The 25286-nt window shown below is 43.5% G+C and overlaps 1 protein-coding gene across 5 annotated transcripts in view; it reads left to right on the plus strand.

The window, feature by feature from the left end:
- LOC129819054 (ras-specific guanine nucleotide-releasing factor RalGPS1-like) overlaps nt 1-25286 on the plus strand; it is a 273360-nt gene that overhangs the window by 10692 nt on the left and 237382 nt on the right. The window lies entirely within an intron of this gene.

Here is a 25286-nt window from a genome sequence, read left to right on the forward strand (position 1 = left end):
CCAAAAAGTTCTGGGATACTGTAAAGTCCATGGAGAACAAGAGCACCTCCTCCCAGCTGCCCACTGCACTGAGGCTAGGTAACACGGTCACCACCGATAAATCCGTGATAATCGAAGACTTCAACAAGCATTTCTCAATGGCTGGCCATGCCTTCCTCCTGGCGACTCAAACCTTGGCCAACAGCCCCGCCCCCCCCGCTGCTACTCGCCCAAGCCTCCCCAGCTTCTCCTTTACCCAAATCCAGATAGCAGATGTTCTGAAAGAGCTGGAAAACCTGGACCCATACAAATCAGCTGGGCTTGACAATCTGGACCCCCTATTCCTGAAACTGTCCGCCGCCATTGTCGCACCCCCTATTACCAGCCTGTTCAACCTCTCCTTCGTATCATCTGAGATCCCCAAGGATTGGAAAGCTGCCGCGGTCATCCCCCTCTTCAAAGGGGGAGACACCCTGGACCCAAACTGTTACAGACCTATATCCATCCTGCCCTGCCTATCTAAGGTCTTCGAAAGCCAAGTCAACAAACAGATCACTGACCATCTCGAATCCCACCGTACCTTCTCCGCTGTGCAATCCGGTTTCCGAGCCGGTCACGGGTGCACCTCAGCCACGCTCAAGGTACTAAACGACATCATAACCGCCATCGATAAAAGACATTACTGTGCAGCCGTCTTCATCGACCTGGCCAAGGCTTTCGACTCTGTCAATCACCATATTCTTATCGGCAGACTCGGTAGCCTCGGTTTTTCTAATGACTGCCTTGCCTGGTTCACCAACTACTTTGCAGACAGAGTTCAGTGTGTCAAATCGGAGGGCATGTTGTCCGGTCCTCTGGCAGTCTCTATGGGGGTACCACAGGGTTCAATTCTCGGGCCGACTCTTTTCTCTGTATACATCAATGATGTTGCTCTTGCTGCGGGCGATTCCCTGATCCACCTCTACGCAGACGACACCATTCTATATACTTCCGGCCCTTCCTTGGACACTGTGCTATCTAACCTCCAAACGAGCTTCAATGCCATACAACACTCCTTCCGTGGCCTCCAACTGCTCTTAAACGCTAGTAAAACCAAATGCATGCTTTTCAACCGTTCGCTGCCTGCACCCGCACGCCCGTCTAGCATCACCACCCTGGACGGTTCCGACCTAGAATATGTGGACATCTATAAGTACCTAGGTGTCTGGCTAGACTGCAAACTCTCCTTCCAGACTCATATCAAACATCTCCAATCCAAAATCAAATCAAGAATCGGCTTTCTATTCCGCAACAAAGCCTCCTTCACTCACGCCGCCAAACTTACCCTAGTAAAACTGACTATCCTACCGATCCTCGACTTCGGCGATGTCATCTACAAAATAGCTTCCAACACTCTACTCAGCAAACTGGACGCAGTTTATCACAGTGCCATTCGTTTTGTTACTAAAGCACCTTATACGACCCACCACTGCGACCTGTATGCCCTAGTCGGCTGGCCCTCGCTACATGTTCGTCGTCAGACCCACTGGCTCCAGGTCATCTACAAGGCTATGCTAGGTAAAGTGCCGCCTTATCTCAGTTCACTGGTCACGATGGCTACACCCACCCGCAGCACGCGCTCCAGCAGGTGTATCTCACTGATCATCCCTAAAGCTAAAACCTCATTTGGACGCCTTTCCTTCCAGTTCTCTGCTGCCTGCGACTGGAACGAATTGCAAAAATCTCTGAAGTTGGAGACTTTTATCTCCCTCAACAACTTTAAAAATCTGCTATCCGTGCAGCTAACCGATCGCTGCAGCTGTACATAGTCCATCTGTAAACTACCCACCCAATTTACCTACCTCACCCCCCATACTGCTTTTATTTATTTACTTTTCTGCTCTTTTGCACACCAGTATCTCTTCTTGCACATGTTCATCTGATGATTTATCACTCCAGTGTTAATCTGCTAAATTGTAATTATTCGATTTATTGCCTACCTCATGCCTTTTGCACACATTGTATATAGATTCTCTTTTTTCTACCATGTTATTGACTTGTTTATTGTTTACTCCATGTGTAACTCTGTGTTGTCTGTTCACACTGCTATGCTTTATCTTGGCCAGGTCGCAGTTGCAAATGAGAACTTGTTCTCAACTAGCCTACCTGGTTAAATAAAGGTGAAATAAAAAAAATAAAAATAAAAAATGTATATGTATATATATATATGTATATATGTATATGTATATGTATATATATATGTTTATATATGTATATATATATGTTTATATATGTATGTGTATATATGTGTGTATATATATGTATATATATGTGTGTATATATTTTATATATATTTATATATTTATATATTTTTTTTTAAGGAATACCTAGGATAGGATAAAGTAATCCTTCTCACCCCCCCCCCCCCCCCTTAAAAGATTTAGATGCACTATTGTAAAGTGGCTGTTCCACTGGATGTCATAAGGTGAATGCACCAATTTGTAAGTCGCTCTGGATAAGAGCGTCTGCTAAATGACTTAAATGTATGTATATATATATATATATATATATATATATATGTATATATGTGTGTGTGTGTGTGTGTATGTATATATATTTGTAATAATGACAATTACAACAATACTGAATGAACACTTATTTTAACTTAATATAATACATCAATAAAATCTATTTAGTCTCAAATAAATAATGAAACCTGTTCAATTTGGTTTAAATAATGCAAAAACAAAGTGTTGGAGAAGAAAGTAAAAGTGCAATATGTGCCATGTAAAAAAGCTAACGTTTAAGTTCCTTGCTCAGAACATATGAAAGCTGGTGGTCCCTTTTAACATGAGTCTTCAATATTCCCAGGTAAGAAGTTTTAGGTTGTAGTTATTACAGGACTATGTCTCTCTATACCATTTGTATTTCATATACCTTTGACTATTGGATGATCTAATAGGTACTTTAGTATTGCCAGCCTAATCTCGGGAGTTGATAGGCTTGAAGTCATAACAGCGCAATGCTTAAAGCACAGGGAAGAGCTGCTGGCAAATGCAGGAAAGTGCTGTTTGAATGAATGCTTACGAGCTTGCTGCTGTCTACCACCGCTCAGTCAGAGTGCTCATAGACTTAATTAATAATGCTAGCTAGCACCTTACCTTGGCTCCTTGCTGCACTCGCATAACAGGTAGTCAGCCTGCCACACAGTCTCCTCGTGGAGTCGAATGTAATCGGCCATAATCGGTGTCCAAAAATGCCGATTACCGATTGTTATGAAAACTTGAAATCGGCCCTAATTAATCGGCCATTCCGATTTAATCGGTCGACCTCTAGTTCAGACCCAGGACACCGAGCTTAATGACCTTGAAGGGTACTATGGTGTTGCATGCTGAGCTGTGGCCATGCACACCTCCAACTCAATCATCAAGTTTGCAGATGACAAAACAGTAGTAGGCCTGATTACCAACAATGACGAGACAACCTACAGGGAAGAGGTGAGGGCCTTGGTAGAATAAATAGCTTTTCACTCAACGTCAACAAAACAAAGGAGCTGATCGCGGACTGCAGATGGAATCATGTAGTAACCAAAAAAGTGTTAAACAAATCTAAATATATTTTAGATTTTTCAAAGTAGCCACCATTTGCCTTGATGACAGCTTTGTACACACTTGGCATTCTCTCAACCAGCTTCACCTGGAATGCTTTTCCAACATGCTTGAAGGAGTTCCCACATATGCTGAGCACTGATTTTCCTTTCCACATCGACAGGACCGCGGTGGAGAAGGTGGAATGCTTCAAGTTCCTTGGTGTACATGTCACTGACGATCTGAAATGTTCCACCGACATAGACAGTGTGGCGAAGAGGGCGCAACAGCGCCTCTTCAACCCCAGGAGGCTGAAGAAATTTTGTCTTGGCCCCTAAAACCCTCACAAACCTTTACAGATGCACAATGGAGAGCATCCAGTTGGGCTGTATCACCCCCTGTTAACGCATCACCGGGTGCAAACTGCCTGCCCTCCAGGACACCGACATCAAACGATGTCACAGGAAGGCCAAAAAGATAATGAAGAAAGTCAACCACACGAGAGCCACGACCTGTTCACCCCGCTATCATCCAGAAGGCGAGGTCAGTACAGGTGCATCAAAGCTGAGACTGAAAAACAGCTTCTCGGTCCCATCTCAAGGCTGTCAGACTGCTAAATAGCTATCACTAGCCGGCATTCACCCGGTTACGCAACCCTGCGCCTTAGAAGCTGTTGCCCTATAGACATGGAATGACTGACCACTTTAATAATGGAACACTAGTCACTTTAATGTTTACATACTGCTTTACTCATATCATATGTATATACTGTATTATATTCTACTGTATTTTAGTCAATGCCACACCGACATTGCTCAATCTAATATTTATGTATTTCTAAATTCCATTCTTTTACTTTGTATTGTTGTGAATCGTTTTTAGATTCTACTGCACTGTTGGAGGTAGAACACAAGCATTTCGCTACACCCGCAATAACATCTGCTAAATATGTGTCTGTGACCAATACAATTTGTTTTCAGCCAATCAGCATTCATGGCTCAAACCACCTGGTTTATAATAGGAGTTATACCACGGCATTGTTGAATAGTGGATTCTGACTGTCAAGAAGGGTGTTCTAGAGTGGGCCTTATTTTCAGATCTATACGGACAGTTATTTAACACCTCCTGAAGTAGTTCCAACAATAGGTGCCTTATTACCGTTGTAAATCACTGCACCAAGCAGCCTTTACAGAGCTATAAAGATTTTTTTTTTTAATTTCACCTTTTATTTAACCAGGTAGGCCAGTTGAGAACAAGTTCTCATTTACAACTGCGACCTGGCCAAGATAAAGCAAAGCAGTGTGACACAAACAAACGTACAGTCAATAACACAAGTTACAAAAAGCCAAACCAACAACTACACATACTGAAATTGGATGCATGTCCAATGAGGAATAACGTTTTTGTTTTCACTGAGACTTCTATATATTTTTGTAGCATCTGATGACCTAAGGTGGCGAGTGATGAACATGCAATTCTCCGTGGAGCAGGTGGAGCTAGACTAGTGCTGTCAAATCCTCCCACATGTTTCTTGTTCGACCAGCTGTTTTTAGCAACGGGTATTGTTGAATTCGGTTGTCAGTGGCAGATTTGCGAGGAACAAACTGCTGTATTTAGCTAGCTTCTAGCCTAGTGTTTTATTTGCAATGCGATGTCCTCAAGTATTTTAATGGACAGCTTATGTCCTAACAAGACAGCAATTTTTCTGTGCCAGGCAAAATGATGCATTGTTATGGATGTATCCAAATTTTAAATAGAAAACAGCTTAATCAAATGCAAATGGAGATACTTTGCTGTTATTTTGTGGAGTTGGACAAGACTTTGTTAGCCATAGTTGGCTAGCTGGCAAGCAAAGGATTAGAATGTTGCCAATTTACATGGCAATCGAACAAATTCCTACTGGCTAGTTCACTTTAGAATTGTTTTCTTTGGCTACTGGTATAAGCGGGATAAACAGTTCCACTCTCTACTAGGCCCGGGACGATACCATTATCACCATTTTATTTTTTACCACGTCAAAAATGAAAACATGAAGCAGGCAACTCATTAGTCCTTTAAAAACCTGCTATTTGTAAAATATGGTGTGCTATAGCTTGGAAAATAAATGTGCATCTGTCTTATCATCCAATGTTGTTTCCAACATTTAGGGCTGTTTTCCTAAATAAGTTTGCTTTTTTGTTTCATTGCTACGATAGAGTAAGGCTCTTCTCTACATTATCTTGGAGGTCCCCACCACACTATCCATGATTTCCAGATAATGTACATAGCGTTGGCGTTTTATCCCTTACCAATGAAGCTGACTCTAAATTAGGATCATTTAGGGAAGCCTCCAATGGAATGTCACACTGTCATCTACTGTTACAGTTCCCAGGTTGCACAGAAACGCACACCAAGTGTGTCCTGTGTTAAGCTGCTCTCCTTGGGGAGGGGTACGCCACTGCTAAGGGAATACAGGGGGAAACACTGCAGGTGGAGGATGCTTCCCAGGGAATTGCTTTGGCCTGACTTTTTAAATGTTAATGTCCTGCAGATGGAGGAAAGGAGACGAGCGGAGGAAATCACTGAAGACTATTGAGATGCAACCCCCCCCATAGCATGGCCTGTTTTCGACCCTCAAAGGATGATGAGGGCATCTGATGTGGGACTCTCAGTCGGCATTATTTGGTCAGAGTTTAGTGCTGCAGCCACTCCACTGACTGGCACCTATGCTGTGTCAGTGAGAGGCTGCAGGCTATGCAGCCCCCCATTGCCCCCCTTTTCCTGTCACCCATATGACCCATTTCTGCCAGTCCAGTGGAGACTAGACACGTAATTAGTAAGGCAATGTGGTGTTTTGCAAACATCAAAACAGTGACTCGCTCCTGCAGGTTCATGCACTGCAACATCCGTAGAGTACGACCCTACCTCACACAGGAAGTGGCGCTGGTCCTAATCCAGGAACTTGTCCTCTCTTGTCCACTACTGTAACTCGCTGTTGGCTGGGCTCCCCGCTTGTGCCATCAAACATTTTATGTCGGCTCTGGGATTCGAGCCAGCAACCTTTCAATGACTGGCCCAACACTCTTAACCACTAGGCTACCTGCCGCCCTGCAAACCCTTACAATTTATCCAGAGCGCTGCAACCCGCCTGGTGTTCAACTTTCCCAAGTTACATGTCACCCAGATCCTCCGCACACTCCACTGGCTTCCAGTCCAAGTTCTCATCCACTACAAGACAATGTGCCTACAGAGCAGCAAGAGGAGCTGCACCTCCCTACCTTCAGGCATCGCTCAAACCCTACACCCCCAACCCGAGAACTCTGTTCTGCCACTTCTGCTCTCTTGGCCCTCCCACCCCTACAGGAGGGCAGCTCCCTCTCAGCCAGGTCCAAGCTCTTCTCTGTCCGGACATCCTAATGGTGGAACAATTTTTGAAAATGTTTTAATAATTGAACCTTTTATTTAGCTAGGCAAGTCAGTTAAGAACAAATTTTTATTTACAATGACGGCCTACCGGGGAACAGTGGGTTAACTGCCTTGTTCTGGGGCAGAACTACAGATCTTTACCTTGTCAACTCGGGGATTTGATCCAGCAACCTTTCGGTAACTGGTCCAATACTCTAACCACTAGGCTACCTGCCGCCCCAACAAGCTTCTCAATGAACTCCCTGCCCATCATCAGAAAACATCTGAAACCCGACCTCTTCAAAGGGTATCTTAAATAATCCCACTTGAATATATATTATTTTCCCTTCACTTGCTCTGACTTTGCTGATGGCTACTTTGAGAAACAATGTACTTACTATGACTGTGATATGGTGTTCTCCCACCTAGCTATCTGAAGATGAACGCACTAACTATAAATCACTCTGGATAAGGCTGTCTGCTTAATGACTAAAATGTAAATGTCTGTGTTTTGCATCACTACAGTATTATCCCAGTCTTTTGTATTTTGATTGACGTTAACTTAAATCCCCACGACAACCATTAATGTCATGTAAGAGTGTCTGCCCCAGTGGCAGCTGTTTCCATATCTGGCGTGGCAAGAGGCAGCTTCGCTTGCCAACTTTTTAAATGTGCAAGCTATCAGTTTGCAGGCTAACTAGAGCTCTGGTTTATCTGACACGTCCCAAACCGTACATGATATTAATACACACACACACACACACACACACACACACACACAGCACATCATACTTTTTACAAATGTGTGGTGATATACCTGCATATCATGTGAAACGTCTCCAAAGATCATGCAATGCATTTTTCTCATTGTTAACCTTGTATAGATCGTCTTCGTGCTAATTAGGAAAACAGTGTAACTAAACATGTGATTAGGCGTATCTTATATCTTCATTGACTACGCCCCTGCTGACACACTGAATGAGGGTGTGTATGGAAGCAAAGTTGAAAGGTCACTTAGTAAGGCTCCTGCTAGAAGTTTAACCTTAACCACAGATTTGGGATCAGCTTTGCCTCCCTCACTCCTAACCTAATCATCACAGGACATGCAGTACAATTTAAACGTTTGGACACACCTCCTCATTCTAGGGTTTTTCTTTATTTTTTACGATTTTTCTACATTGTAGAATAATAGTGAAGACATCAAAACTATGAAGTCATGTAGTAACCAAAAAAGTGTTAATCAAATCAAAATAAATTTGAGATTAGTAGCCACCCTTTGCCTTCAACTTTGCACACTTTTGGCATTCTCTCAACCAGCTTCACGAGGTAGTCACCTGGAATGCATTTCAATTAACAGTTGTGCCTTGTTAATTTGTGGAATTTATTTCCTTAATGCATTTGAGCCAATCAGTTGTGTTGTGACAAGGTAGGGATGGTGTCCAGAAGATATCCCTATTTGGTAAAAGACCAGGTCCATATTATGGCAAGAACAGCTCAAATAAGCAAAGAGAAACGACAGTCCATCATTACTTTAAGACATGAAGGTCAGTCAATATGGAAAATTTCAAGCACTTTGAAAGTTTCTTCAAGTGCAGTCGCTAAAACCATCAAGTGCTATGATGAAAGTGGCTCTCATGAGGACTGCCACAGGACAGGAAGACCCAGAGTTACCTCTGCTGCAGAGGATAAGTACATTAGAGTTACCAGCCTCAGAAATTGCAGCCCAAATAAATGCTTCACAGAGTTCAAGTAAGAGACACATCTCAACATCAACTGTTCAGAGGAGACTGTGTGAATCAGGCCTTCATGGTCGAATTGCTGCAAAGAAACCACTACTAAAGGACACCAATAAGAAGAGACTTGCTTGGGCTAAAAAACACGAGCAATGGACATTAGACCGGTGGAAATCTGTCCTTTGGTCTAATGAGTCCAAATTCCAAATTTGTCCAAATTTGAGATTTTTGGTTCCAGGCGCCGTGTCTTTGTGAGATGCAGAGTAGGTGAACGGATCATCTCCGCGTGTGTGTTTCCCATAATGAAGCATGGAGGGAATGTGATGTTGTCAGTGATTTATTTAGAATTCAAGGCACACTTAACCAGCATGGCTACCACAGCATTCTGCAGCGATACGCCATCCCATCTGGTTTGCGCTTAGTGGGACTATCATTTGTTTTTCAACAGGACAATGACCCACAAAACACCTCCAGGCTGTGTAAGGGCTATTTGACCGAGAAGGAGAGTGATGGAGTGCTGCATCAGATGACCTCAACCCAATTGAGATGGTTTGGAATGAATTGGACCGCAGAGTGAAGGAAAAGCAGCCAACGAGTGCTCAGCATATGTTGGAAAAGCAGTCCTCGTGAAGCTGGTTGAGAGAATGCCAAGAGCTGTCATCAAGGCAAGGCAAAGGGTGGCTGCTTTGAACAATCTAATATATATTTTTAGATGATTCCATGTGTTATTTAATAGTTTTGATGTCTTCTATTATTCTACAATGTAGAAAATAGTAAAAAATAAAGAAAGAACCATTTGAATGAGTAGGTGTGTCCAAACTTTTGACTGGTACTATATGTCAAATTAACCTTAAGTCGGTGTCTACTCCTCTGTCTGTCTTTGCCACAGTTAACAGTTTTTGGAGTACGGGTGATATTCCTAAACGTTGACCTCATTTTCACTGAAGATCTTGTAGTTCATAGCATTTTATTAATTTATACCAATACAGTTCAACTGTAATTACAATTGTTATTATTTTCTAGTTTCTTGATTCTCAAATGGTATTCAAATTGCATTGATGTATTGCAGTGCAATTACACTCTTAGACATTACTTTTTGGGAGGATTTGTAATTGGCAGAGCCCAAAGCTCCTCCATTTCCAAAGACCCAATCATGTCACGATTTCTGTCCGTCCTCACTCCATTTCGCCCAGTGGCCTTGGCTCTGAACGAGAGAGGCAGAAGTACGAAAGAGCTCTGACAGAGGCTAATGAAACCCGATTTTCAGCTCTTCTCTCTCTTTCCCACTCCTCCGTCTCCCTCTCTGGGCACCTCCCTTTCACTCTCTCTCTCCTGGACCCTGAATGTGCCAGGAGTACTCTCGTCTGAAAGGCCAACGAGAGTCCATTCACACCCTCAGTAGTGAGGCAGGTCTGCTGGAAAATGGCCAGAGTGAGATCCGAAGCGTTTCTCTAAAAGAGCCATGCCTCTCGTCACAACCCTCCCTTTTTATGTCTCCTTAAGTTTCCCCTGACGACGCCAGTTGGCTTTCCTCAATAAATTATTCTGACAATCACCAATTTAAGGTAAAAACTAAGGGTATACTTACTATTAAAGCTGGGTGATATGGCCAAAATATCAGATCACGGTAGTTTTAGAATTTCTGAAGGTATGATGTTTTTTTAACTATACATGTTCTTAATTAATGCATGACCCTAGGGTGGCAACACATACATTATAAGTGATTTCAATGGGTCTTTTTTCCCATTCTGATTTGTTTTAAACTTCGATTCAACTATAACCAAAAATAATTTCATGCATTTTAATCCATTTCTGCATTTACTGCACTCACTTGTGAATTTCCACACTGCCACATAGGCCTGCGTGATATGGGCAAAACAATCGAGGCCTTATTTATTTAAATTTTTTAACCTAATGTTGCAATTGTGATTTTAAGATCATAACACTTGGGTGAACTGTTAGTATCATGGAAATAAAATGATTAATCGATTTCTATATAATGGTGGGTTCTTTGAATACAGTGTTTTGACATGAAAATGACAGGGAGGAGTTATTGTGACAGGGTAGGAACCACAGTGTTGGTTAGTGTTTCCTAGGGGACCCTATAATCTTTGGCTGGATTAAATGTTTATTAATGTATCCAACGTTCATGCTACGCCTATTACCCTTTGATTTAGATGATACTGTTGCACAAACATGCTAATTTAGGCTACAACATCACTGGTATCAGGCTGTATAGCTAGCTATTTTGCTCTGACTCAGCTGGCTAGCTGGTGTCGTGTCTGGACTCATTAAATGTGAAGACTTATATCAACTCAGTTCTTGGTTTAATTATGTGATTAAACTAATAATGTAAACATTAATTAACTAGGAAGTCGGGGCACCACGGAAAATGTTGAGATTACAAAGTTAAATTTTCCGAAAATAGAACTCTTCAGTGATTTTTAATATCTGATCAATTAGTCTTCTATTAATGAATTATTACATCGCAAACCCTTGTATATTGCTGATTCATTATGGAGGTATGCAGATATCCAAATTGGTTTAATTATTTATTTACTAACTAATAATCACACACAATTACATAACAAACAGATATTGGTTACTAACAATGATAGAAAAGTCCATAGTGGGCTAAGCCGATATGATGGCTTGGTAGACAAAGGAAAGGGGTGGGGACTGAGAGAGAGCGGGAAAGACAAAATGGTTTTCACTACACACAGTCTGTAATTATATTCATTGAAATGCTAATCCTTTGCACATAAACTGCCGCTCATTCGAGAATAATTGCAATGTACATATTTACGCCCGTATGTCGTTGTCTTCTCTGTTGGAATCCTTGATCGTCCTGTGAAGTTCATCAGAGTCTCTGGTTAGCTTTCCCAGAAGTCACAATGTATTTCGTGGTTGTAGGTGGTTAGAATGCATACTTCAGCGTACCATTCAGAAATGTTCTCATAGATGGATGCTTCGGCGGTTGGCGGTATTCTCGTTCTAGACTTACGTAACTTCTAGCTGCAGACTAGTAATTTATATGTCTAAGATTTGCTCTTATTCTGTTGTGATCGATAGTCTGAGTTTAACCCTTTCCAGCTATTCCATCGTGGGAAATGGTGTTTTATACTCGTGGAAGAAGGGGAGGTTCTATGGCGCCTAATGTGATGTCTGGGCTCATGGGGGTGTGGGCACTGACTAGTTCATCTTTATATGAAAATACATACTCTCATTTAGGTTAACATCACATTACATCTTTTCACAAATAGTTTCATGTTTAATCACATACGTTTCACAATATTTCGACGTAAACCTGACAGCTGAGAAATGTACACTAAGAGATACAGTTATGTGTGTTTCCTGTCATGAGGTCACCAAATGAAACACTACTCGTCATGACTGTCCCTTAAGTGTCCACGGATCATTCCCACATTCTCAAAAGTATAAATATTGTTTAGTTCTCCCATTTTGGGGACTAGGAGTTATGAACTAAGAAAAGGGCTTTGTTCTGGTAGACTCTCTCCTTCCATACTGCATGGCAGTTTCTACCAGGTATTTATGACCTGTCGTATAGTCAGATAGACGTTCTCCCTCAATACTGCATGGCAGTTTCTACCAGGTATTTATGACCTGTCATATAGTCAGATAGACGTTCTCCCTCAATACTGCATGGCAGTTTCTACCAGGTATTTATGACCTGTCGTATAGTCAGATAGACGCTCTCCCTCAATACTGCATGGCAGCTTCTACCAGGTATTTATGACCTGTCGTATAGTCAGATAGACGCTCTCCCTCAATACTGCATGGCAGTTTCTACCAGGTATTTATGACCTGCCGTATAGTCAGACTCTCCCTCAATACTGCATGGCAGTTTCTACCAGGTATTTATGACCTGTCGTATAGTCAGATAGACGTTCTCCCTCAATACTGCATGGCAGTTTCTACCAGGTATTTATGACCTGTCATAAAACTGTAGAGAGAGGGGGGCTCCTATGATCCTCCCTCCAGGGCATGTCATGACGCTAGCTAATAAATGTCCTAACTAGCAATTTAGCATGCATTAGCAGCTAACACGATTTAGCCTAAATAAAAAAAAGCCTAACTAATTGTTTGCAGAAACACACTAATAGTGTAATTTATAACCCTTGTGGATTTTATTTTAAGTAGCAAAGTGGAAACATCGTCATCGACGTTGCATGTGCTGCATTGACCGTGTAGAATGAACACATGTCTCGTAGTCGAGGAACAACAAATGCGCTCCTTGAGTACCAGGCGACGGGGCTAGTTCTGTGTGGAAAGGGGCATGGAGAGCGATGACTCAAGTAGCGGTGTAAACTATAAAAATGGACGTTACACACGGCGTATTACATTTAACAAACCTAAACATTCAAATACCGTTATAGAAGGTAAAGTAAAAACCTAAACCGGTCTGTGCATCAATACCGGTGTGTGTGTGTGTGTGTGTGTGTGCGTGGTAAAATACAGTATACCGCCCAGCCCTACTTACTATTCTGCACTCCAGTTTTCATTTTGGAGATCCTTCAGAAGCTTAGAGAATGACTGATTTTGATGAACGCTTAACATTTTTGCACCGATTTTAATGTCTGAAAAAGCTTTGAGATAATGGTTAAGTTTTGTTCAAGTAGTTGTCTGAGGTTATACTGAGCGCTGGTCTGAATGGGTGATCTGCAATGACATTTTCAGTGTCGATGCCCTTTGCAACTTTCAAGTTTCTCACACAGGCTGACGTAAACCTTGCTTTTTTTAAAAACATGTGTACAGCAGGCCATAGCCTTTTGAATGTTTGGTACCCGTCACACTACTCTCTTGCTGCAGATCCCTTGCGAATCACTGCCTAAAACACCTGTTTCGAACTTGCCAGTGTTTGAAATCCACCATATTTACAATCGGAGCCTGTGGGGCTTCCCCAGGCTTTGACCTTTTCCGAAACTACCTTTGACCTTTTTATCAGAGCTAAAAGAAGGCCGGCTTTGAAACTCAATGGGCTTGTGCTTCTTCCTCGACTTCCTTTCTACACTGTGATGGGACGTGATGTTTCCCAAATCTCGGCAGTGACGTGGTGCTTGTTTGTGACATCCAGAGCGAGTTCCTCTTGGGGACAGGTGACTTTGTAGAGTGTGCCATGACTGAGCAGTGTTCCTCTTAGGGGACAGCTGACTGAGTAGAGGACAAATGTGTTGCAAACGGACATCATCTGAAATGGTCCACCCACACAGACAGTGGGGTGATAAAGGCGCAACATCGCCTCTTTAACCTCAGGAGGCTGAAGAAATTAGGCTTGTCACCCAAAACCCTGACAAACCTTTTACAGATGCACAACCGAGAGCGTCCTGTGGTGCAGTATCCCAGCCTGGTACGGCAACTGCACCGCCCTCAACCGCAAGGCTCTCCAGAGGGTGGTGGGTCTGCACAATGCATCACTGGGGGCAAACTACCTGCCCTCCCATGACACCCACAGCACCCGATGTCACAGGGAGGCCAAAAAGATAATCAAGGACAACAACCACCCGAGCCACTGCCTGTTCACACCGCTACCATCAGGAAGGCGAGGTCAGTACGGGTTCATCAAAGTTGGGACTGAGATAGAGAAGCTGTTTTTCAATCTCAAGGCCATCAGACTGCTAAACAGCAATCACTAACTCAGAGGCTGCTGCCTACATTGAGACCCAATCACTGGCCACTTGAATAAATGGATCACTAGTCACTTTAAATAATGCCACTTTAAATAATGCCACTTTTATAATGTTTACCTCTCCTTCCAGACTCATATCAAACATCTCCAATCCAAAATCAAATCGAGAGTCGGCTTTCTATTTCGCAACAAAGCCTTCTTCACTCACGCCGCCAAACATACCCTAGTAAAACTGACTATCCTACCGATCCTCGACTTCGGCGATGTCATCTACAAAATATCTTCCAATACTCTACTCAGCAAACTGGATGCAGTTTATCACAGTGCCATCCGTTTTGTTACTAAAGCACCTTATACCACCCACCACTGCGACCTGTATGCTCTAGTCGGCTGGCCCTCGCTGCATGTTCGTCGTCAGACCCACTGGCTCCAGGTCATCTACAAGGCTATACTAGGTAAAGCGCCGCCTTATCTGAGTTCACTGGTCACGATGGCAACACCCACCCGTAGCACACGCTCCAGCAGGTGTATCTCTGTATCTCTCTATCACTGATCATCCCTAAAGCCAAAACCTAATTTGTCCGCCTTTCCTTACAGTTCTCTGCTGCCTGCGACTGGAACGAATTGCAAAAATCTCTGAAGTTGGAGACTTTTATCTCCCTCAACAACTTTAAACATCTGCTATCTGAGCAGCTAACCGATCGCTGCAGCTGTACATAGTCCATCGGTATATAGCCCACCCAATTTACCTACCTCATCCCCATACTGTTTTAATTTATTTACTTTTCTGCTCTTTTGCACACCTCTATTTGCTCATGATCATCTGATTTATCACCCCAGTGTTAATCTGCTAAATTGTAATTATTCGCTCCTATGGCCTATTTATTGCCTACCTCCTCATGCCTTTTGCACACATTGTATATCGATTCTCTTTTTCTTTTTTACTACTATGTTATTGACTTTATAACAGTCAATAACATTGACTGTTTATTGTTTACTCCATGTGTAACTCTGTGTTGTCTGTTCACACTGCTATGCTTTATCTTGGCCAGGTCGCAGTTGCAAATGAGAACTTGTTCTCAACTAGCCTACCTGGTAAAATAAAGGTGAAATAAATAAATTTAAAAAAACCTATATCGTATGTGTATACTGTATTTTATACCATCTATTGCATCTTGCCTGTGCTGCTCGGCCATCACTCATTCATATATTTACTTGTACATATTCTCATTCACCCCTCTTTAGATTTGTGTGTATTAGGTAGTTGTTGGGGAACTGTTAGATTACTTGTTAGATATTACTGCATTGCCGGAACTAGAAGCACAAGTGTTTCGCTACACACATGGTTAGCAGATGTTTGTGTGACCAATAAAATTAGATTTGTCCTCTTATCTGTCTTCAGTACAGGGTTAGGGTTAAATCCCAGAGAATGTTAACAGTGATTGCCTCGGTGTGCATCACACAAAGAGCTGCAGCTGCTTATGGTTCCTCCAGAGGTAAAAGAGCAAGCAAAAAGAACCATCTGAAAACCCAGAAATTATTTTCATCACAGGTCTGCACATGTAGTCGAGGGATTTGACTCTGCAGTCTGTGCATATATTAGCTCCTTTACAATGTTATTTTGTTTTCATATTGAACGGTGAGGCTAAAACGTATCATCGTGCTGCCGAGGTGGCCAGAGGACAACTTCTTCTTCTTTTTCTTTTCCCCCAGGTAGACTTGGAAGGTCAAAGATCAAATGACGAATGATGCAGAATCGGTCAATACAAAAAGGTCTTGCTCTGAAGATAGCGTCACAAAAGGAGAACGTGAATGGAGAGGGATTGATGTTTGTCTGGTGTTTAGAGCTGGACATTGGCTGGGTGGAGCATAGCATGTTTAAACAACTAACAATGGTGCATACGTAGGCTACAAGATAAACAACTAACAATGGTGCATACGTAGGCTACAAGATTAACAACGCACATCCTCATCCTACACAAGTTGGCTGTGCCTCTGAGGCTCTTTACAGTGGTTTCTCTCTGGGGTTTGCATTGACAGGTGAAGACTGACAAGTCTATTAGCCGGGACAGTCGTCACCTCCAAGGCAAACTGGATCAGTAGAAGCCCCCCCCCCCCCCCCCCCCCCTCCCCACACACTTATTCCCTGCTGCTAACGGCCTCCTACTGTGTGTGTGTTAAGTGGTACTGGCTAGTTCTTTTGTTGCCGTTTGGACTACACCACACCGTTGCCAGCCGTTTAGCTAGTGTTTGTGTTCATATTAATGCTGAAGTTTACTTAATGGTTCAGGAAATGCTTCCTATCTTGGGTCTGACAAGAGTGATGGTTGCACCTTCTCTCCACCTGATCAAATGGATATATGACATCAGAGAAGCTTTAGGGGAAAAGTCTGTTCCCCCCCCCCCATTTTTTTTTTTACTTGCTCTTGGATATTCCTGCATCATGCAGGCTCAGAACAAATTGCGAGTCCTACACTGATTCATTCCTGGAAGACTCCAATTGGATGACTGAATGGAAAAGGTTAATCCCAGTTCCTGTTAGTTCTTTGGCTACTGGCAATGTGGAATGTCAGTAATATCGATGGATGATGATGAAATTACCATAGGAACCAGGGGTTGGAACTGAATTATTTATTTAGTTTTAGAATCATAATTTATTTTGTTCCGATCTACTGTTCCGACCAGCAAAATAAAGTTCTGAACAGGTTCGAATCCCAAAGTCACTGTTTAAATCGTTCCTTTTTTAAAAACCTTTAAAAATGTCTTTTTTTTTTTTTTTAGCTCGTCATTAAATTATTTCACTAATCAGTGCTGATAGAGCAGCTTGTTATGGAGCGGGCAAGCTATTTGCATGCATTGGAAAGACTAGTGAAGGGCGTGAGATGCAACTGAAATTTTGTACGTCGCGAGAGAGGGTGGTGGAGACTTGGCTTGAAGCGCAGGGCATCTTTATTATGACTTGCGTTCTCTGAATTAGGCCCACTGAATTATACCTATGGAGAAACATTGAATGTCTGAGCTTCCGTTGGCTTAACGTTGGACCAGCTAGCTAGCTAGCTAATGTTGTGTCTCTGACTATGATTACATTATGACATGCTATTTTATCAAATCGATTACCTAATGTTTAATAGGTTATTAATGGTTTATTTCAATCACGTAATCTAAGGCACCACGGAAACAGGAATTTATATATATAGCGTTATCTCCCGAATCCACTCTGGAGATCTTTAATATCGATAGCAGTCAATTATTAATCGTCCCTTTATTAGTCTCATTCTGATGGTCGTAAAGTACTTGGTTATCTGCACAAACCCTGGCTAACAAGTTGAATCGGCAATACACATTATTTAGGTATTTAGTTATAAATAATTAAGCCAATCACACAGAATTACATATACTGTACATACACAGGATAGATTATACATCAATTACTAATCATGTCATGAAAAGCCCCTAGTGGGCTAACCCGATATGACGGCTGGTTACACAAAGAAAGGGGGTTGGCCTTGAATGAAAGACCGGGAAGACTGAAGGACAAAGGGATTGGGTCTCTATCGGACCTTGAGAAGTTATGCTACCGTAAATACAGAATCTTTCCCAGCAGAGATCGCCATTGTCCTTTTGAATAAACTTTCTGGTCTTTTTGTTGTAGAAGCGGGTACGTTGAAGTACCCTCAGTTCTTAGGAGACTGTCTGTCCTCGTCCTAGGCTACGTTCTCAACTGCAGCTGATAACTAGACGTCTAGGATGTATCAGCTCGCGCTGTATTCTGGCGGGTCTAGTCAATTCACCATTCCAGCGTGGTGATCGTCACCTCCACGTTGAAATTCACCCTTTTTTTTAAACGTTAGGACAGGAGTCCTAACATTTCTGGAACTAAGGTTGACTTCCATCAACAGGCTTTTGTACTGGGGGAGAGGAGTGTGTTTCATAGTTCTCAACCAATGTCTGTTCACTTGGGCGTGACCACCGAGTGAGCATAAGTTGACTTAATAAAATAAAAAACTAATTTAGAAGCTAAAATCATATTTCATCTTCACACAGTTTCATATTTAAATTACACAACAATTCCATGTGAATCTGAACTAGAATGTGTAGACTTTCCAAGATACAATTTGTTGTGCTATCGTCAGAAAGAATATCCCAGACAACAACTGATCTGACATCATATTCTTTAAGTTCCAACAGACACTTTCAACTGGTTGAGAAAGAGAAATATTGTTCCATTCCCCAACCTTTTGATGTTACCAAAGGGCTTTCCAAGAGTCTATTCTGTAGAGTGGAGAGAAAAGGGGGGAAGGTATTTATGGAGGGGGGGTCATAAATCTCACCCAACAGGGTAAAGTCATGACAACTAACAAGCACGTGTGTCCAGAGCGGCGCAATAATTAAAATAAAAACATGTCTTACCTTTTTTTTGTAGTTAATAAATCCAAAGTGAAACGTGATAATTATAGTATCCTTAACTAGCCTCGAAAGATCGACCCGCCTCTACTTATTTTACTGGTTTGTGAATCACTGACACCGCTCCCCGGTTAGAGGGGAATAAGACAAACCAAGAGTTGAAACGCACACAGGACCTGTATTTACACACACTGAGGAAGATTAACATGGGGATGGAAGTGGGCAAGGTAGTGGACTGCTAGTGGTTCTGTAGGAAGAAATTGAATATACTGTACAAACAATCTGATGAGCAGTACTATCCTTGCTCCCATCAAGGACTGTATAAATTACATATAATCCCTGAACATGTTTACAGGTTACAAGCTACACTGAGTCAGCATACATAAAACAACCACAATGAACTATTAAGAACAAATGTGTGTGTATATATAAATGTCACACAACTCACTTTGGGCACGCACACCATCCCACAAGCCCAGATATATGAGTCAGTCCAGTTCTTGACGTTGATCTCTGCCACTTCCTGAAGGAGACCAACAGTATTGTGGGACCTGTATAGTCAAGAGGATGGGCAGGATGTCCGGCCCCCTAGTAACATACCTATCACACAGGTCAGAGTTTTTGAGAGGCAGGTTTATGGTTCCCCCTCGACTCTCAGGCTCCAGTCGTGGGTTTGGAGTGTGCAGCTCAGGGTTGTGAGGTGCTTATAAGTCAGCAGAATTCAAATAGCCCGCCTTTTTTTATAATGAATAAGTCCAATGTGAAACGTGATGACTACAGTTTCCTCAACTAGCATTGAAAAGGTTAATCCATTCTTCTCCAATGAAAAATCTCTCTCCCTAATTTCTGGATCACGTTTCTAATGTCACTAGGCTGCTAGTAACGCCACTAGGCTGCTAGTAGCGCCACTAGGCTGCTAGTAGCGCCACTAGGCTGCTAGTAGCGCCACTAGGCTGCTAGTAGCGCCACTAGGCTGCTAGTAGCGCCACTAGGCTGCTAGTAGCGCCACTAGGCTGCTAGTAGCGCCACTAGGCTGCTAGTAGCGCCACTAGGCTGCTAGTAGCGCCACTAGGCTGCTAGTAGCGCCACTAGGCTGCTAGTAGCGCCACTAGGCTGCTAGTAGCGCCACTAGGCTGCTAGTAACGTCACTAGGCTGCTAGTAACGTCACTAGGCTGCTAGTAACGTCACTAGGCTGCTAGTAGCGTCACTAGGCTGCTAGTAGCGTCACTAGGCTGCTAGTAGCGCCACTGGGCTGCTAGTAGCGCCACTGGGCTGCTAGTAGCGCCACTGGGCTGCTCGTAGCGCCACTGGGCTGCTCGTAGCGTCACTAGGCTGCTCGTAACGCCACTAGGCTGCTCGTAGCGCCACTAGGCTGCTCGTAGCGCCACTAGGCTGCTAGTCGTGTCACGCTAGTAGCATCACTAGGCTGCTAGTCGCGTCACGCTAGTAGCATCACTAGGCTGCTAGTAACGTCACTAGGCTGCTAGGCGCGTCACGCTAGTAGCGTCACTAGGCTGCTAGTAACGTCACTAGGCTGCTAGTCGCGTCACGCTAGTAGCGTCACTAGGCTGCTAGTAACGTCACTAGGCTGCTAGTCTCGACACGCTAGTCGCATCACTAGGCTACTAGTAACATCACTAGGCTGCTAGTCGCGTCTTGCTAGTAGCATCACTAGGCTGCTAGTCGCGTCACGCTAGTAACGTCACTAGGCTGCTAGTAGCATCACTAGGCTGCTAGTAACGTCACTAGGCTGCTAGTCGCGTCACGCTAGTAGCGTCACTAGGCTGCTAGTAACGTCACTAGGCTGCTAGTCTCGACACGCTAGTCGCATCACTAGGCTACTAGTAACATCACTAGGCTGCTAGTCGCGTCTTGCTAGTAGCATCACTAGGCTGCTAGTCGCGTCACGCTAGTAACGTCACTAGGCTGCTAGTAGCATCACTAGGCTGCTAGTAACATCACTAGGCTGCTAGTCGCGTCTTGCTAGTAGCATCACTAGGCTGCTAGTCGCGTCTTGCTAGTAGCATCACTAGGCTGCTAGTCGCGTCACGCTAGTAACGTCACTAGGCTGCTAGTAGCATCACTAGGCTGCTAGTAACATCACTAGGCTGCTAGTCGCGTCTTGCTAGTAGCATCACTAGGCTGCTAGTCGCGTCACGCTAGTAATGTCACTAGGCTGCTAGTAGCGTGACTAGGCTTGGGAGGGGGAGAGAGATTGCCTACACATGCACACACTGGCAAAGATGTCCAGCTGGCAGGCAGGCAGACGCTGGAATAAGTTTGAGTGACAGAGTGAGGGCTTTGCATAAGCACTTCTTTTTGTGGGACTGGGGGGAAAATGGCTGGAACACAAAATAACGTTATTAACCGGTTCCCATGCTTTTAAAATAACGGTTCTGTTCCGGAACAGTATAGATGACTTTCGTTCTGATTCTGTTCCTTGAAAGAAATGTGTTCATTTTATGTTTTTGGGGTTCTGTTCCCTGAACTGGTTCCAACCCCTGATAGGAACTGACTTTCAACCATTTAGATGCACTCCAAAGCCTTTAATATTACATTTGCTTTAAAATCTTGTTTGATGCCGACACGTATTAGTAAAAATCCAGTGCACTCAATGTCCCCTCCCTAGGACCAGGGTCAGCCACTCTTCCCTGGCGTTTATTTAGTGAATGCTGTTTCTCCGGGCAACCATCAAACGCCACTCTGTAATCCACGCAGAGGCCAGCCTGCCTGAAATTCTGAGCTGCGAGCTGTTGCCATAACAACGCCTGCAGAGTCAAGGGGTGTGTTTGTGAGCAGTGGGGTGGGGGGGGGCGAGCAGTAACATCTGGCCCAGTTGTCTTCCAGCGAGGAATGGGGTTTTGACTTGATTGTTTACCTGTGACTGCCTTTTCGGGTACATCTTCACTTTGTTCTACTTGTGTTAGCTGAAAACAATTGTTTGCCTCAATTTTGTATCACACGGTCATCTATATTCTTTCACCCCACAACAGTTTTCTGGTTCCACATCCATTTTAAATCTTTACCCACAATGGCAATTCAATGAACAACTCCACATTATAATCTGTGATCCCATTTCTGCCACCAATGGGAACTTTGTCAATTCAGGTTGCAGTATGCTAACTCAGTCACTCTACAAATGTGCTAGCAGCAGCAGTAGTAGCAGCAGCAGCTACCAAATCAGTCACTACAGCAGCTACCAAATCAGATGGACAGCGTGTATAATGTATTGCCTTGCTGATTAAATTGTTGACTGAAATTATTGTCAAGCCAGACTTTCATAGTAGACTTCATTTTTTGATAACATAGCTACAGTATTTCACTTTTTAATGTGTATAGTATTGCTTACTAGGTGTGTCCAATCAATTTTGTAACCACTCCCTCTTCCAATTAGGGCTAATTGGAAAAGCTGTTCAAAAGAGGACATTGTATTATTTCTTTGTACTCCCTGACGAAGGCCATGCAGCCGAAACGCGTCGGATTTTAAAAACTTTGTTTCTATTGAACATGCCATACTAATAAAGGCATTTTAATTAATTATATGAAGAGTGTCTTGGTCCTCCTCTTCCAGACTTCATAGTACTCTGAATAACGTATTTTTTTCTCTCCTGTTTTCAATGCCTTGCAAGGATACCGGCACTGATCCTTTTTCTAAAATGTATTTTGAGTTGTAGAACACATTCATCCGTACAGAATCTCTCCGAATCCTTGATATTCTTTGTCTGCGCTGAATTATGATCGAAGAGAATTCTCTTGGTAGATAATGCGGTCAGCATTTGATTGTGAGGAATTCTAAGTCAGGTGAACAAAAAGGACTTGAGTTCCTGTATGTTGTTATGATCACACACACGTCTCGTTAATCATAAGGCATACACCCCCGCCCTTCTTACCAGAGAGATGCTTGTTTCTGTCGGCAGAAACACAGACGACGCAATCACACTGCCCTATAACCCATCTGGACAAGAGGAATACCTATGTAAGAATGCTGTTCACCGACTACAGCTCAACATTTAACACCATAGTACCCTCCAAACTCGTCATTAAGTTTGAGACCCTGGGTCTCGATCCCGCCCTGTGCAACTGGGTCCTGGACTTCCTCACGGGCCGCGCCCAGGTGGTGAGGGTAGGTAACAATATCTCCACCCCGCTGATCCTCAACACTGGGGCCCCACAAGGGTGCGTTCTCAGCCTTCTCCTGTACTCCCTGTTCACCCACGACTGCGTGGCCATGCACGCCTCCAACTCAATCATCAAGTTTGCAGATGACACTACAGTGGTAGGCTTGATTACCAACAACGATGAGACGGCCTACAGGGAGGAGGTGAGGGCCCTCGGAGTGTGGTGTCAGGAAAATAACCTCCCACTCAATGTCAACAAAATATAGGAGATGATCGTGGACTTCAGGAAACAGCAGAGGGAGCAGCCCCCCTATCCACATTGACGGGATAGTAGTGGAGAGGGTTGAACGTTTTAAGTTCCTCGGCGTACACATCACGGACAAACTGAATTGGTCCACCCACACAGACAGCGTGGTGAAGAAGGCACCAGAAACACTCACAAACTTTTACAGATGCTCAACCGAGAGCATCCTGTCGGGCTGTATCACCGCCTGGTTCGACAACTGCTCCGCCCACAACCGTAAGGCTCTCCAGAGGGTAGTGAGGTCTGCACAATGCATCACCGGGGGCAAACTACCTGCCCTCCAGGACACCTACACCACCCGATGTCACAGGAAGGCCATAAAGATCATCAAGGACAACAACCACCCGAGCCACTGCCTGTTCACCCCGCTATCATCCAGAAGGCGAGGTCAGTACAGGTGCATCAAAGCGGGGACTGAGAGACTGAAAAACAGCTTCTATTTCAAGGCCATCAGACTGTTAAACAGCCATCACTAACATTGAGTGGCTGCTGCCAACATACTGACTCAACTCTAGCCACTTTAAACAATGCCACTTTATATAATGTTTACATACCCTACATTACTCATCTCATATGTATATACTGTACTCTATACCATCTACTGCATCTTGCCATCTTAATGTAATGTATCCCTAGCCACTTTAAACAATGCCACTTTATATAATGTTTACATACCCTACATTACTCATCTCATATGTATATACTGTACTCTATACCATCTACTGCATCTTGCCTATGCCATTCGGCCATCACTCATTCATGTATTTGTATGTACATATTCTTATTCCTTTACACGTGTGTGTGTGTGTGTGTGTGTGTGTGTGTGTGTATATAAGGTAGTTGTTGTGAAGTTGTTAGATTACTTGTTAGATATTACTGCATAGTCGGAACTAGAAGCACAAGCATTTCGCTACACTCGCATTAACATCTGCTAACCATGTGTATGTGACAAATTTGATTTGATTTGGACTGCCCTCTTCAATTCAAACCACAGGTTTTGAATGGGGTTCAAGTCCGGTGACTGAGATGGCCATTTCTTTGTCGATTTTGATGTGTGTTTGGGGTTGTTGTCTTGGTGGAAGATTCACTCGCGGCCAAGTTTCATCCTCCTGGCAGAGGAAACCAGGTTTTTGGCTAAAATATCCTGTTATTGGGTAAAGTTCATGATGCCATTAAAGGGCCCCAGGACCAGTGGAAGCCAAATTGTTTGATAACATCAAAGATCCACCACCATATTTTACAGTAGGTATGGGGTTATTTTCTGCTCATGCATTCTCATTTTGACACCAAACCCATCACCGGTATGTATGGCCAAAACACCGGTTCCAATCTAACGGTATAAGGTTTGAATTTGGGGCGGGGGTAAGCTGATCCTAGATCTGTACTTAGTGGACATTTCACCTCGGGCCGTAGAGCGAGACTTCCAACAGCAGAGCTATTGATTCGGGAACTAACGGCGAGCAGTTTGAGCCTCGTTCTCTCTCCAGGCTACAACGTGTGTGTAGTAATGTAGTCTAAAAGCAGGGCAATTACGATCCAGAGGCTCCGTACGGAAGGTGTGACGCTATTGCAGAGCCTCCGGATGCTTGCGGGGTCCAAACCGATGCTCTGTAGCACATCGCCTCCCGAATGCTTTAACAATGCAGAGGGCTCCGTATTGACATGATTGGCTGCTGGGTAGGTGGGGGCGGGAGGTACTGTACACAAACACACTTCCTTGACAACTTCCTTGGTGACAGCTCTGCTCCGCAAAGCACAATAATTATGAATGCCCTGACTTCTGCGGAGGGCCGTTTCACAGTAAATGCTTCACAGCCACTGCAGATGTCAGATTGACCATGTAAATCCTTCAAGTGTTCTCATCACTTAAAGGTCATAGGGGATAATGGAATACAGTGTATGTGGAGATTTAGGGGGGGGGGGGGGTGATTCGGCAGAGTCTTTTGGTGGAGATTATCAACAGATACTGCACTGACATTGGAGTTTTAATTGTTTCAGAACATGTATTTATTTTACCAGGCAGGTCCATTTTTAAGAACAAACATCCATTTTTCCTGAATGATTTTCGATTACAGGAGGGCAATAAGTGCAAATCCCTCGTCCCGTAACATTCTGGCACACTTTCACTCCCCTCTATTCAACCCATGTGT

The sequence above is a fragment of the Salvelinus fontinalis genome, chromosome 21 (assembly GCF_029448725.1).
Source record: "Salvelinus fontinalis isolate EN_2023a chromosome 21, ASM2944872v1, whole genome shotgun sequence".
Lineage (NCBI taxonomy): Eukaryota > Metazoa > Chordata > Actinopteri > Salmoniformes > Salmonidae > Salvelinus > Salvelinus fontinalis.